The sequence below is a fragment of the Phodopus roborovskii genome, unplaced genomic scaffold, assembly GCF_943737965.1.
Source record: "Phodopus roborovskii unplaced genomic scaffold, PHOROB, whole genome shotgun sequence".
Taxonomy (NCBI): domain Eukaryota; kingdom Metazoa; phylum Chordata; class Mammalia; order Rodentia; family Cricetidae; genus Phodopus; species Phodopus roborovskii.
In genome coordinates, this window is record NW_026125545.1 from 3,258,841 (window position 1) to 3,274,370 (window position 15,530).

The 15,530-nt window shown below is 43.9% G+C and overlaps 1 pseudogene; it reads left to right on the forward strand.

Moving 5' to 3' along the window:
* Window positions 1–6,253: 6,253 nt before the first annotated feature.
* Window positions 6,254–8,151, forward strand: LOC127216440 (peptidyl-prolyl cis-trans isomerase A-like; annotated as a pseudogene).
* The last annotated feature ends 7,379 nt before the right edge of the window (window positions 8,152–15,530 follow it).

Here is a 15,530-nt window from a genome sequence, read left to right on the forward strand (position 1 = left end):
CCCAGGTTATGACTTTTTTTTTTTTTTTTTTTTTTTTTTTTTTTTTTTTTTTACAGAGCAAACTGTCTGCAAACTCTGTGTGTGTGTGTGTGTGTGTGTTTCATCTAATAGAATCTTTATTGCAGTAGGGAATTGCCTGTGTGTTTTCCCCCCAAAGTCTTGCTATGTAGTATAAGTCTATGAACCAGCCTGCCTCCATCTTAGACTTGAAAGCCATCTTATAATGAAGACAAACTAGGTTTATTCCTATTTATGATTAAACCTCAGTTTCTCAAGGATTGGGCTATCTATGTCCACCTGTAATCTTAACTATAAATGGTTCTATACTGCCTGTTCCAGGAATGGTAATCATGTCTTTGTTTCAAAAAGTTATTATAATCATCTTTCAACCCTACCTGTGTTTCAAAAGGTTGTTATGACTACCTTGTTATGACCATTTTGCAACCATGTCTTTGCAACAGGAGGTGATAATGACAAACTTGTTATGTTTATGTTCTGTTCTTGTAACCCTGCCTATTTGCCCACCAATCCTTTTTGGGAACCCCCACCCCCGATCTACAAATATTTTATCTTTCTCACATCCAGTGCTGATTTCTCAAACCCCACTTCTAGGGAGAGACAGCTTATATACACAAATTTAAAAAAAAAAAAAAAAAAACTGGTTTTAGTTAAATGCTTGCTTTAATTAATTTGGCCATGATGATTTGGGTTGGTGGTCTTTCTCCTCACATGTTCAAGATTGCCATCAGCCTTGGCCTCACAATCATCTCACATTAGCCTCCTGGGTGCCGAGATTACAGGTATGAATGCCCAATCTTGCTAAGTATCACATTTCTTAGAAGTTGTTGAGGAGACATTTTGGAATCTTTTTCAAATGTCAGATAAGTCATCAGCCACTAGGTATTAAAGCTCAGAGGTTTTGTTCAGGGATGTGACTTTGCTTCCTGAAGAGAAACGGAGTTCACTTGCTGAACAAGAAAAGCAGAGCACCTATGCCGAGGGAGACCCTTCCCTTTTACAAACCTACATTTTATTTTATTTTATTTTATTTTCAGCAACCATAAGGACCTTTGGGCTTTGTTTCTGCTGTTGTTTTTACTGCGCCACAGCCTCTGGCTGGTAGGGAGTGGGATAAGCTGGTGCTTCAGTGGACATGGGCCCTGCCTGAACTCAAATTTCCACCAACTGACGGCTTTTCCACGGAGGGGATGATTGGTCCAGCAGGTCAGAACGCTGCCATGCACCAGTGTGGGCTAGTTATGTCAGGACACTCTCTCGGAACCTGCTTGGCTCTTTTCCTCCTGGCCCCGCTCTGGCTATCTCTGTATTGTTGAGTTTGATCAAGAGCTTGGCCTTAAGTTAGCATTCTCAAAATGGGAGGAGAGAGAATGCCTAGGAAATTCCTGAGTAGCTCCAAACAGTGTCCTCTGTTGTGAAGGAGAGGTGGGGTGGGGATTAGGATGGGCTTCCTGCTCCTCTGAATGGTTGGCACGTTGTGGAAGAAATGTCAGGTTCCTACTAGCAAGTAGTTGCTTTTGGGAATACCTACTCCCTAAAGTGAGCTTTTGTACCCTAAAAGGACACATCCTTAAAATATGTGATCGGGGTGACCAGTGTCCAGGAATCTGGGTAGCAACACAGACACCGTTTCAGAGGGCCTTAGGCAGACAGGGGACCATTTACCTCAGCGAACTTCAACATTTACAGTGCCAGGGCTACCAATAAGAGGCTGGGAGAGGGCATTTGATTTTCCCTGCTCAGGTGTCCTAAACGGTAGGCCTGCAGAAACCAATTATTCTAATAATATCTTCATACACAAAAGGAAATGACTATTGCTGGATATTTTGTTTTGAGTGGGTGTCATTACCCCCCACTGGAGAAAATTTTAAAAGTAATTTTGTTATTCCCCTTTCCTCAAAAATCACTCTCAAATGGCAATAAGTAGCAGTGATAAGAATCTGGGAGTGAATTTTTAGGCAACAGTTTGACCCAACCGCTTTCAGCCTCAAGCGAGTTAGCTCTGACAGCCAAGGGTTCGGAGGCCTGCTTGGTTGGGCTCTGGCCTCAGCAGGCTCCCCACTTTTTGTCTGGATTCAGTCTTGCAAGCCCAGTGCAGTCTCTGCTGGCTCCGGCTTGCATTGCCTCTCTCACACCTCGGCTTCCTGTGACACAACCCACGCTGCATCTGGTTCTGGCTCATACATAACCAAGAAGGAAACACTCTCCCCCTTCTAGGCCACACTACTTGAAAGCCAAAACAAACCACAGCAAACCCAAAGCAAAATAATCTCTGCCCGCTCCTCATTTTTGGACTGCTCCCACCCCACAGCAGTGACGTGGCCCCCACCCCTTCCGCCTTCACAATGATTCCTAGTAACCCCCAGAGTCGTTTTTCTAATTAAATAAACCTCATCTTGTCTAGCTTCCTGGTCAGCATTTTGAACCCCCTACAGATGGGTCTGAAGGATTAACTGCAAATCCTCCTCGACCTAGCTCTGGCAGATGGGCGGCATGTGTCTGATAAATACTCGGACGGGACTGCTTCCTCCTGTTCCTAACAGATAGACAGAACACCCAGCAAATTAATTTTAAAATGGTGCCCCTCGCAACCCTTAAGTGGCAAAGGAGGCCAAACACAAATGATATGAATTTCATATGGGGAGCACATTATCGCTTCCCAATGACTGAGAAAAATAACCTGTTGAGTAATCAGGACCTCAGAGGGAAGCTGGGTCGGCAGGTCTGCTCTCAGCCTGGAGAGCAGGCCCACAGACACCCCAGGGGTCTCACCTTCCTGTCCTGCGCTCATTTGCATGTAGTACCTTCCTGCTGGGAACCAGCCTTTCTGCTCTAGCTTTTCCTCTGGGGCGCTTCTGGCGCCTTTGGAATTTGAAGGCAGATGGACCAGAATGCAGTACCTGTGTGCCTTTTGTATTTAGAAAAGGGGTGATGTAACAAGGGAACACACAAACATCTGCCCCAGTCGTTAGAAATTTTTGCACGGAAGAATTGATGACCTTCACTGTCCCAGCTTGGAAAGGAAAATGCAACTTCAGGTCTGGGATAATGGTGACATCTCTTAGGAGAAGCTACTTTGAAAGGCTGCAGAAGAGATGACAGCCCAGCTCTCTGGTCCGGTAGATCCCGTCCCGACAATTAAGATGTGAAATGTCCTGATCTTAGTTTCCTTCTGAAAAGTGCAAGCATAGTCAAATATCTTCATTCAACATTAAGAACTATGCTTGAAGCCCCAGGACTACATTCACAGGGGAGAGGTTCCCCTCTATATACAAAGAACTGGACTCTGTCCTAGCGATCACTGGCTACTTTCTTGCATCTGCTTTCATGCATCTACTTTCTTGAAGAGGGGCCAGTCTCTAGAACCTTGCATCAGCCCTCCACTGGGGTGGTGTACTCTGCAAGCAGAACTTGAACTCCTATGTGATCACAGGGACCCTGGAGAAAACTAGCGGCAGACATTGAGACATTGAGGTGGCTGCCCCAAGGCAGCATGGGAATTTGTAGGACAATTTGGATTAAGAATCCAGGTCTGAACCTGGCAATAATAGACACCTTTAACCCTAGAACTCGGAGGCACAGGCAGGCTGATCAGTGAGTTTGAAGCCAGCCTTGTCTACAGAGCTAGATCTAGGATAGCCAAGGCCACACAAAGAAACCCTGTCTCAAAAACAAACAAACAAACAAACTTAAAACCCCAAAAAACAAAACAAAAAAATAAGCAAACTAACAAACCAATGTGTCTAGCCACCACATTTTCCATTTTCTGTGACTTGCTTAGCCTTAGTTTTCTTCCTAAGGAAAATGACTAGATAGCCACATCTAGTTTGTACCTCCTGTCCTCAAAGGGAAGTGGTCTGAATGATTAACTACATAATAAGTCACCTGACATGTTTTTATTGTTTACTTTCCCTACTGGAGAGCCATCTTATGGCCACAGAGCTTCCATGTATTTGTCCCACGCTGTATCCTTAGCACGTTTCCCAAATGGTATTGATAGATGGGTAGGTGTCTAGGAATTGCTGAACTGAATGTATAGATGTATTTGTGTATGTATGTATTTTATGATACTAAGAATCAAACCTAGGAACCTCTAGCAATGTAAAGCTCATCACCACTAAGCTCCACTCTCAACACAATAGATATGTTTTAATTTTTGGTATTTATTTAATCTTTTAATTGTATGTGTGCATGTGTTTGCCATGTTTGTGTGGTTACCCTCAGAGGCCAGAAGAGGGTGTCTGACCCCTTGGAGCTAGAGTTACAGGCGACTGTGAACTGCCCAACACAGATGCTAGCAGCCAGACTCGGGTTATTCCAGCAACAGGAACTTTATAAGCACTGATGTAGTGAGATATTCACTTTGTCAGCACCTGTGGCACAGACCACACCCATTGGGGGTGGGGACAGGGGCGGACATTACCTGGGGGAACTAGGTCTGAGGAAGGGGATCCAAGAGCTCTCTTGCTTGTAGCACGGGGACAGGAATACATCCGGAGGCATCCTTGGGACCAGGAACCTGCTGGTGTTCATCTGTCTATGTTGTAAGTTATTTCTCCCTAAATAAACATCTATTTGGCCTATCTGTATTGGTTAGTTTTTTTGTTTTGTTTGCTTTTTTGTTTGTTTTGTCAATTTGATGCAAACTAAGGTCATCTGTGAAGAGGAAACCTCAACTGATAAAATGTCTACGTTGGATGGTCCTGTGGGAAAGGCTATGGGGAATTTTCTTGATTAATGATTGATGTGGAAGGGCCCAGCCTGCTGTTGGCAGTGCCACTCCTGGGTGGGTCATCCTGACTTGTGACGGAAGATAGATGAGCAAGCCATGGGGAGTAAGCCAGTAAGTAGTCTTTCTCCACGGTCTCTGTATCAATCAGTTCCTGCCTCCAGATTCCTGCCTTGAGTTCCTTTCCTGGCTTCCCTCAGGGATGAACTATGATTGGGATAGGTAAGCCAAGTAAACCATTTCCTCCCTAAGTTGCTTTTCATCACAGCAGCAATAAAAAGCAAACAAGGACAAAGTGGACACTAGTAAGCTGCCCAGACCCCAGTGGATAACACTACACACATGGGTGGCACAGCTCAGGCTCAGTGAGTTTATAATAATAATAATAACAATTGAAAAGTACAAAAGTTAAATGTACAAGTAACATTCAAATCCATTATCTGCTATTATTGTTGCATTATATATTAGGTTATCTCCCTCTGTGTTCATTTCTAAGATATGGTAAATATATTGTTGTCTTTTTAAAGATATACTTATTTTTATATGTATGAGTGTTTTGTCTGCATGTATGTAAAGTATACCAGGTACATGCCTGGTGCCTGAGGAAGACAGAAGAGGGCATCAGATTCCCTGAAACTGGAGTTATAGACAGTTGTGAGCCACCATGAGTGCTGGGATTAAAGACATCCACCACCACCACCCAGCCATTGTGTCCAACCCAGGTCCTCTGCAAGAGCAGAAACTGCTCCACCACCACCCCAAATCCAATGGAGCTTCTAAGAATTGTTGGGGAGCAGGGGCCATGTTTTTACTGTCTGTGTGGGACCCCAGACCATCTCTGAAGTAAGAACAGGGTTTCCCATGTGTGATCTTGGATGCCAGTAACTTTGGAAGGTCTTCAGAATTGATGTATACTTTACCAGGGCCACAGGGAGGTTAGACTGCTCCACCTCCTAAGAAGCCTATTATCCTGTCAGACTTCTAATATGCTAACAGAAACTGACATAAATAACTTAGAAAGTAGACACTAGGGATGGGGACATACACTTGAAATCCTGGTGCTAGAAATTTGACCATAGAGGCCAAGGCAGGAGGATTTCAAGCTCAAGGCCAGTCTAGGCTATCTGCCTCAAAAACAAACAAATAAATGAATAAAAAAAAAAAAAAGGAGGAAATATTGTTCAGGTCATGACTTCAGAAATTCCAGTCAACAGTCACTCCTGCTTTTGTCTTGGAGAGAGGCAGAACATCAAGACACAGAGTGTGCCATAGAGCAAAGATGCTTGTTTCTTAATGGTCCACAAGCTCAGAGAGGGGAAGGGATCCAGGCCCCCATACATTCCCCAGGGCATGTTCCTAATGACCTAACTTCAAGTAAACCTTATCTCATAAAATGTCCATCACCTCCCAGCTGCCTCATTGGCCAGGGACCCAATCTTCAACACTGAAACTTTTGAGGGACATTGACGACATTATAGGCTTGGTGTGGTGGCTCCCTCACTAGAGATGGGAGAGAAACTGAGGGAGGAGGATCACTATGAGTTTGAAGCTAGTCTGGGTTACATCATGAGAGTGCCAACCTGGGCTTTAGAGAAGGACCCTGTCTCAAAAATACAAAAAGAGCAACAACAACACAAAGTCATATGGTACACCCAGGACAAAGCAGCCCACAAGACTACTGCATAGAGGGTATAGACCAGCTCAAGTTGCTATTGCTGTCACTAGTGTGTGTGTGTGTGTGTGTGTGTGTGTGTGTGTGTGTGTATCACTTTCTGCCTTTGCTTACAGTCCAATGGGCTATATTTGTTTCAGCTGTGTTGTTTTTCTTATCTAAGACAGATTGGAGAGGGATTTTTGTTGTTGGCTCCTTCAAAATCACTTAGTATTTTTTCTGTATTCTCTTTTTTCCTTTAGGTGCCAGAGTTTGAACCCTGGATTTTGCACAGGCTACTAAATACTCTACACCTGAGCTACCCCTCATTGGTCTATACTCAGATTGATTATCAAGTGTTCACAGGGCAAATGGTCACTGCTTAAAAAGGAATTTTCACAACTGGTCTCTAACCAACCCTGGCCATATCACTTACCTTCACCTTGTTCTACTCCAAGCCCTGGACCACAAACATCAGAGAGCAGTAGTTCACTTGGTGATTCGGAATTGACCTCCTTCAGTGCTGGATCTCTTAACTCATGGCTCCTAATTTGGACAAGTTTCTTGAATTTGTGACGGCTTCCTATTATCATAGACATTTTCCTATGTTATAAATACTTCTAATGTGGTGACATATTATTTACGATTTAATAAAGTTTGCCTAAGGGTTCAGGATGAAAAGACAGCCACACTAGTTAGCTATAGAAGCTAGGTAGTGGTGGTGCACACCTTTAACCCCAGCACTCTGAGACAGAGGCAGATGGATCTCTCTGAGTTCAAGGCCACCCTGGCCCACACAAGAGTGAATCAGTCTAAAAGAGAATTAATGTTCAGGCCTTTAATCCTAGCCCTCGAGAGACATATAAAGGATGAGAGCCTAACTTCTGAGATTTAGTCTCCAGCCACATTGAGGGGAGGCAGCAGTCTGAGGCTTGGAGAAAAGCTCTTGGAGACAGGATCAGCCCTTTCAACCTGAGGTGGAGGTAAGAGCTAGTAGCCAGCTGCTATGCTTTTCTGATCTTCAGCTCGAAGCTTGAACCTCAATATCAGCCTCTGGGATTTTAATTTTTGCATTACATCCTAAAATAGAGATACTGACAATATTTACTTCATGGAGCTGGGAACTGGCTGCATGTGTGCTTAGCTGTCCCCTGCCGCTTCTTCCTGCAGCCATGGTCAAACCACCCCCCCCACCCCCGTGTTCTTCGACATCACAGCCGATGGCGAGCCCCTGGGCCGCATCTCCTTTGAGCTATTTGCAGACAAAGTTCCAAAGACAGCAGAAAATTTTCGCACTCTGATCACTGGAGAGAAAGGATTTGGATACAAGGGTTCCTCCTTTCACAGAATTATCCCCGGATTCATGTGCCAGGGTGGTGACTTCACATGCCATAACGCCACTGGTGGCAGGTCATCTACGGAGAGAAATTTGAGGATGAGAACTTCATCCTGAAGCATACAGGTCCTGGCATCTTGTCCATGGCAAATGCTGGACCAAACACAAATGGTTTTTTATCTGCACCGCCAAGACTAAGTGGCAGGATGGCAAGCATGTGGTCTTTAGGAAGGTGAAAGAAGGCATGAACATTGTGGAAGCCACGGAGCGTTTCGGGTCCAAGAACGGCAAGACCAGCAAGAAGATGACCATTTCCGACTGTGGACAACTCTAATTCTTTTGACTTGCAGGCTTCTTATCCACCAGACCATTCCTTCTGTAGCTCAGGAGAGCATCCCCAACCCCATCTGCTCCCAATGCCCTGTAATCTCTGCTCTCACTAAACTTGTTTGGGTTCCATATTTTCCTCATTCCTCTCCAAGTCTAGCTGGATTACAAAGTTAAGTTTATGATTATGAATAAAAACTAAGTAAAAAAAAACAAAAAAACAAAACAAATAGTATGGTGCTGGCTGTGACTGTGAGAAGCCCAGGACTTCCCCCAGGACTCCTTTCCGCACAAGCTTCTTTGCCTGTTGCTCATCTTTGGAGCTCAGCTTTCTCTAAAGGCACCATGTAACCCAGCCAAGACCGGTGCTCTTCCTGCAGGCTTCTCTAGCCTTGTTGCTAGCTCTTATGCACAGTGTGCTGTTACTCAAGACACATGTCACCAGAATAGATAAGTATTTAGTGAGTTCATCATTCTAATGGCATTATTGGTTGAGTGTATTGCCCAGGGTATGAGACAGAGCTCCCTAAGAACCTTCTAAACAAATAATAGATGTTGATGAGTATGAGGGGGCAGAGGAATCCTTATACAACACTAGTATAGACAAATAGCTACAAATAGAACCACCATTTGACAAAGCTATACCAGTCTTGGGTATACGTACCACAGACTCTAAGTAAACATACCACAGACACATCTTCACACCCATGTGCTGCCCATAAATAGCTAGGAAACAGAGCCAAGCCAGATGTCTGACAACAGATGACTGGGTAAAGAAAACATGCTACATACACACAATGGATTGTATTTGCTGTAAAGAAAAATGAAAGGAAGATAATTGCATTTGGAAATTGTTATATTAAATATGATAAAATAGATTCCAAAAGACAAGACACATGATTCTCTTATATGTGTTACCTAGATTTAAATGTTATATATACATGCATGAATGTATGCATATATACATATGTGGTGGGAGGTGTAGGCCATGAAATGAGAAAGGAGATCATGAAAGGGAAGGGAGGGATCTTAAATGGTGAAGAAAGTGAGGGAATACGTGTGACACAGAAGCTAAAAGGGGGCTGTCCTTGAAAGGGAAGAGAGCCAACCCTGGGGATCGCGTAGAGACAGACACAGACACGGGAGGACATTCAGGAAGGGGGATGCATTAGAATAACATACAATTTTACATATGTGTGAAAATACCACATTGGAACCCATCATTCTGCATGCTAACTTAGAGAGAGAGAGCTCCCTGGGGCAGTGCTCAGCTGAGATCTTTGAAATCTGCTCCTGTGGGAAGGCCTCTTGACATTCAGAAGTGGCAATCCAGTCCAAGATGGACATATATGTGTGTGTGTGCGTGTGTGTGCGTGTGTGTGTATGTGTGTGTGTATACATACACACACATATATATACATGTACATACATACATACATACATATATATATATATATGTAGATTTTACTGATAAACGACTATCAAAATACCCGAGGAAGAAAAGTACGTATACCTCTTGTGTATTTTGGATCCTGCCAGCTGTTATTTTGGCAGGTATTAGTTAATTCCCATCCACAGAGGTGAATAAAATACATTCATGGATGTGAAAGGGGCAGTGACATTGAACCTGATCCTCTGGTTTTCTGCCCATGGTCACCTTGCTGGCAGAGCCCTCTCTCACTCCTGAACTGCCCTCTTGTCTGCACTCTTATCAGGAAGCATGTGACCTCAGGAAGAGAGGCTTGGCAAGAGCCATGCTTTTCTTATTGTTGTATTGTTGTTAAGACTCCAACTACCTGACACAATACACCAAAAGCTGACAGCAGGCTTCTGCTTTTGTTACATGTCCCCACATTTGCAGTATGTTGTTAATAACTTGTTATGTGTGTGTCGTTTGTTTGTTGGAAGGTGGTGAATTCATAGGCAAATAGCAGGGCACAGGCCATAACCTCGACACTTTCTCTCCAGTTTCTGCAGAACTGGCATTTTTCTAAGTTACCTTACCATTTTCTCCTCGCTGTAGCACAACAAGTTACCTCCCTCAAAACTTGGCTGCTAGAAAATGCTCAGCGTTACATGTCCTGCTTAGAATTGCCTTCCAGGACCGTGAAATAAAAATGAATCACAGACATGCAGCACTTTAGTCTCTTGGAGATTCTTCAGTCGCTCCTTACTTGTCAAATGAGAAAAGCAACCAGAACTCACGAAGTGAGAGGCCCAGGCATGCCCTGTAGTCTGTGCCCAGCCCTCTGTCCTCTCTGTTCTATCCTTTACCCCGCCCCCATGTCGCTCGCTTAATTTTAATCTGATCTTGCTTTAGGAAAAATCATATAATCACTGACTTCTTCAGTTTCCACCACCTTGTCATGTCCTCAAAACAAGAAAGACACGGTGCCCTTGGGAACGTTAGTCAAAGGAAATGAGTAAGCCAGGCTTCTGGTTTCGCTGAGCTCCAGGTGAGCCCCGAGTCAGCCAGCCGGGAAGCTGGAGGAGCGCTGTTGCTGTGTCAGTAAGGACTGTTCTTCTCTAGCCCAATCGACTGGTGCCCCCAAGGTGAGCACACAAGGCTTCGAGTTTTCTTTGGGGACCTTTTGCCACATTTCCCTCTCACTGTGCTTTGAAAATTAACTGCCAGAGTCTGGCCATTACGGCTTCATTAACTATTCCTTGTAATTGCACCAGTCATAATTAATTCATCTGTTATTCACATGGGTGACACACAGGCACTTTAATAGATTTTCCTCAGGGAATTCCACACTTTAAGTGATAGTGATGTGACTTTTAGAAGATTTAAAGGCAAACCATAATAGAAATTTATTTGTGTGTAAGTAGTTGTGAATTCTTATAACAAATGGCAGAGGCCTGGAAATACCACTGTGAATTTTCTTTTGAAACCCTTCGGTCTTGACAAACGAGATCAGAAAGTGAATGATAAAACTTTTCTTCCTCCTTCCACCAGATGTGCTTTCTTTTTCTTTTCTTTCCTTTTCCTGTTGTCTTAAAGCAATTTACTTTAGATTTACTTATTTTATGTGAATGACTGCTTTGCCTACATGTATGTATGTGTACAATGTGCATGCCTGGTGTCCTAGGAGTTGGCTCCCTTGGCACTAGACTTACTGCTGGTTGCAAGAACTGGGTCCGCAGCAAGGGCATCAAGTCCCCCCCCCCCCCCCCGCAAGCCACCTCTCCAGCACCCTTGGACCCACACACCCCACCCATGCCTTTTTGAGACACGTTCTTGCTCTATAGCCCAAGCTGGCCTGGAACTTCTTATATAGCCCAGGCTAGCCTCAAACTTTCAGTGATCCTCCTGCCTCCACCTCCAATGGTTGGGGAAAAAAAGGTTTCTGTTTTTTCTAGTCCAAAAATAAAGTCATTCCTGTACAAAACAGATGATGTATCACACAAATGCATATCAGGTTATTTAAGCAAATAATACTTGAATTGATTTCAGGGTCAAACCTTTCAAGTGACCCTTATATTCTCAGAAATCATTGATGTTTTGACATCCTATGGCACAGCTGCATTCCTCATGTTTAATTTATGTTAAAGGGTTTGTGTGTGTGTGTGTGAGAGAGAGAGAGAGAGAGAGAGAGAGAGAATTGAAGTTACTTTACTTTTCTTTTTTTTAAACATGAAGTCAGTTTATTCCAGATAAAACATTGGTGAATCAAATATCATACACTCTCCAGTTACACATACCCAACCTCTTGCTGCTGGGCCTGTCAATACACACATCCCTGCACTCCCCCTTTTGGAGAGCTGAATGAAAATTCCACTGGGCTGAATATTTAACCAAATACTTAATCATGGGTTATCTAATGGAAATCTCAACTCTATGATGACAGACACACAATTAAGTGGCAGAAGTGAAGAAGTTGTCTACAAATTCAGGCTAACAGCTGAAGTCAGCAACCACTTCTTTCTGAGAGAGGAAAAAAGCGTCCCCTCAGTTTGTGTTATTCCGTAATTGCCTTAATACCCACTTGACTCTGAGTGGAATCACAGACACTCAGAATTTGGTCTCTTGGAGATTATCTAGTCCGCTCTTTTGTTTCTTCAGATGAAAGTGCTGAACCACACAGAGGTGAAGTGTCGACCCAGGTCACCAGAGGATGGTAGCCCAGTCTAGTCCCAGGCTCCTGCCTCCCAGGTCCTGGCTCAGCATTCATGCAACAGATTTCATCTTGTCCTGGCTCTGTGGCTTCTACAAATCAAGAATTTGATACCAACATGGAACAGCACGATCAACTGAAGGAAGATACCAAGATGCTTCCCAAACCAGAGCAATAACTCAAAGGCTGAGTAGCAAGTACTTTGTTCTTACCTGCTCTCCAGAATTTATAACAAAGCAGCCTTCTCAGATAAATAAGAGTTTGGTATACCTCAGCGGTAGTGGCAAAAGTTTTTCCTACCATATAGGCTTTGAGTTAGACCTACAGCATTGCAACATATGAATAAACAAATAGAGTCCTCAAAAACACATCATTCCTAATAGGTACCCAGTTATAACCACCACCATTCCCGCCCCAATTGGGGGGGGGCACCTTTTAAGAGCCACAGGAAACTTAGAACCTTACAAAGTTTATAATCTGGTTGGTATCAAAATACCAAGGCAGGTATCAACTTGGGGACCTGCAAGTAAAACCAATTGGTGACATCAGCTCTTCATGAGGAACCCACACCAGGTTCCAAGTTCTCTCAAAAGACCTTCCATCCATTAGGTAGTATGTGCTGCTTCATGATAACTCAAGACTTTGCATTCATTTAGCAGATAGCCTGGTCTATGAGCTAAGCATACCGTGTGTGTGTGTGTGTTCTGTTTTAAAGATAGCCCAGGATGCCAACTGGTAAATTCACCTTCCTGCTCTGCTTGGCCACCAAGCACCTGGCATTTTGGGGTTTTTGGTTTTGTTTTATTTTGTGTTTTGCATTTCTAAATCAGGATTTCTCCTACTTTCTGAGCCCTGGAGTTCACCCTGAGGGTGGGTGGTTTACACCCAGGGAAAGCTGCAGCTCTGCATTCTCCTGGCTAGAACAGAGGACCCAGACTGAGGTCAAAATTATTATGTGGAGATTAAAGCATAGAATTTAATTATGTGTTCTGTTGCTCCCGGTACATTTATTAATTTAGCAGTACAAACTGACTGGAGCTAAACAAGCAGGACTGATTAATTTGCAAAGACATCTAGGTAACAGATTGTGATCAAAGTGGGGACCTGATCCTGTTAGATTGAAATGTGTCGTTGTATGCCGAATGAAGGACACACAGCGGCATGGTTTATCTTTATCAATGCTGTCCTCTGAAGGAGGGGAACAGGCCTGCAGATACTAATCAGGGCTGAGGCCCTGCCAGTCAATAATTACCCACTGTCTCATCATAATCCCGGAACTAAGCCCCTGCCCAATCCATCTGGGACCTTTTCCATCTATTGCACAGCTCAGGAATATGTGTGTAAGCTATTGCCTCTGCTTGTGCTGTCAGTCCCCTGAGTATAGATTCGCGGCAGTGACCAATTAGGTTGCTGTGCTCTCTCTCTCTCCTTTGCTTCCAAGTTGCCCCCAGTGCTCCTTGCTCAGCACCGGTAACTAAGCACAGATGCAACCAGTGCAGAAAGCCACCCACCTCTGTGAACTGCCTCACCAGCCCCTGATGAGCATCTCGGGAGTCTCCATATTGCAGGTGTTCTACAAAGATGAGCGACACGACACCTCTGGACCTTGAGGCTTCCCTAAGCCACCCTCCACCTGCCACTGCCTTCTGCCACAGATCAAATCACACACAGAGGACAATATTCCTGACCCTAATCCAGACATCAAACAGCTGAAAAGAGAACAGGGAAAATGTAGGAATAATTGAATCTTGGATCCCCAAACAAGGACTCAGTATCAATGAAAGGTGACAACAATATGGACCCTGATATTCCAGAGACCTTGGTGAAAACTCAGGTTCTGCTGTTGACTGGCTGGTCACTCCACTCTTTTGTGATGCCATTCAGCACCTGCTTCCATGGCAGTGGGAACTAACTGAGTCACTCAGTGAAAATTGATCAACTTCACAAATGATGAAAACTAAAACAAAGACAGTTAGTCTTTGTTGGGCATGATGTCACATGCCTTTAATCCGAGCACCCAGAAGGCAGAGGCAGGTAGATCTCTGTGAGTCCAGGCCAGCCTGGTCTATATAACAAGTTCCAGGACAGCCAGAGCTACACAGTGAGACCCTGTCTCAAGTCTTCTGAATTCCTATTGCATGTATTGCCCAAACCAAAAGATCTGGCTCTTGAGCAAAAGTTGCTGACTAAGTGAATTTGTTTCATCCTCACAGATAATTTACGTCTCTAAAGAGTGAAACCAATGTCTTTTTCTTTTGTGCAACTCACAGTTAACAGCCAATAAATGACAGCTTTTATATGTGTATTGTTCATGTTCGTCATGTTTGTGTGTGTATATGTGGGTGTGCTCACACATGTGTGAATGTGTACATGTATGGTGGCCAGAGGTCATTGTTTTCCACTTTAGTATTTGGGCCTCTCATTGAACCCAAAGCTTACCTATTCAGCTAGACTGGCTGGCCAGCAAACCCCAGGGATGTCCTCTTGTCTCCACCCCATCCCTATCCCTGTTCTGGGGTTCCAGGCACAGGCAGGCTCTCCTAGCTGCTTATGTGGAAGCTGGGGATTGAACTCAGGTCTTCATTGTTGCATTACCAGCTCATTACTGACTGAGCCATTTCCTCAGGGCCTGATTACCAGTTCTTACATGCAAACACAAGAACTCTTTATACATCACTTTTAAGACAATAGGAACAAACAGTCTGTAATAATTAGAGGTAACAGATATTGATCAGTGACTTAGCAGGAGGATTATAAATTTGTATAAATTTGAGGCCCAGTCTGAGCTACATATAAACCCTGACTCGGGGGTGGAGGGGTGAGGAAACTAGCTGAGGCAGTAGAATCTAAATTAGTTTAAGGCCTGTTTGGGCTACTGTGTGAGTGAAGGCCAGACTGGACAATTTAGCAAGACCATATCTCAAAATTAAAAAGTAGGGTCTGGAGAGGTGGCTCTTGCAGAGGACCCAAGTTTGATTCTTAGCACCCACATGGCAGCTCACAACCATCTGCAATTCCAGTCCCAGGGGATTTGACACCCTCCTCTGGCTTCCACGGGCATGGTACACAGATATATATGCAGACAGTCCCATCCACATAACATAAAAGTAAAGAAGTCTTTAAAGTGATAATAATAATTTAAAAGTGTAAACCAAGAAAGCTGAGATGAGGTTAAATGACAGAGCACTTGCCTAGGGTATATAAAGTATGCCTACCCCCCCCCAAAAAAAAACACACACACATACCCTTCTCACAAAAAGGAAAAATGAAAAGAAAGAAAGGGAAATGTGTGAAGTTGCTTAGCAGAGTCCCTATGATCATAGGTAGAAATTCAAGTAAATGAACTCTACC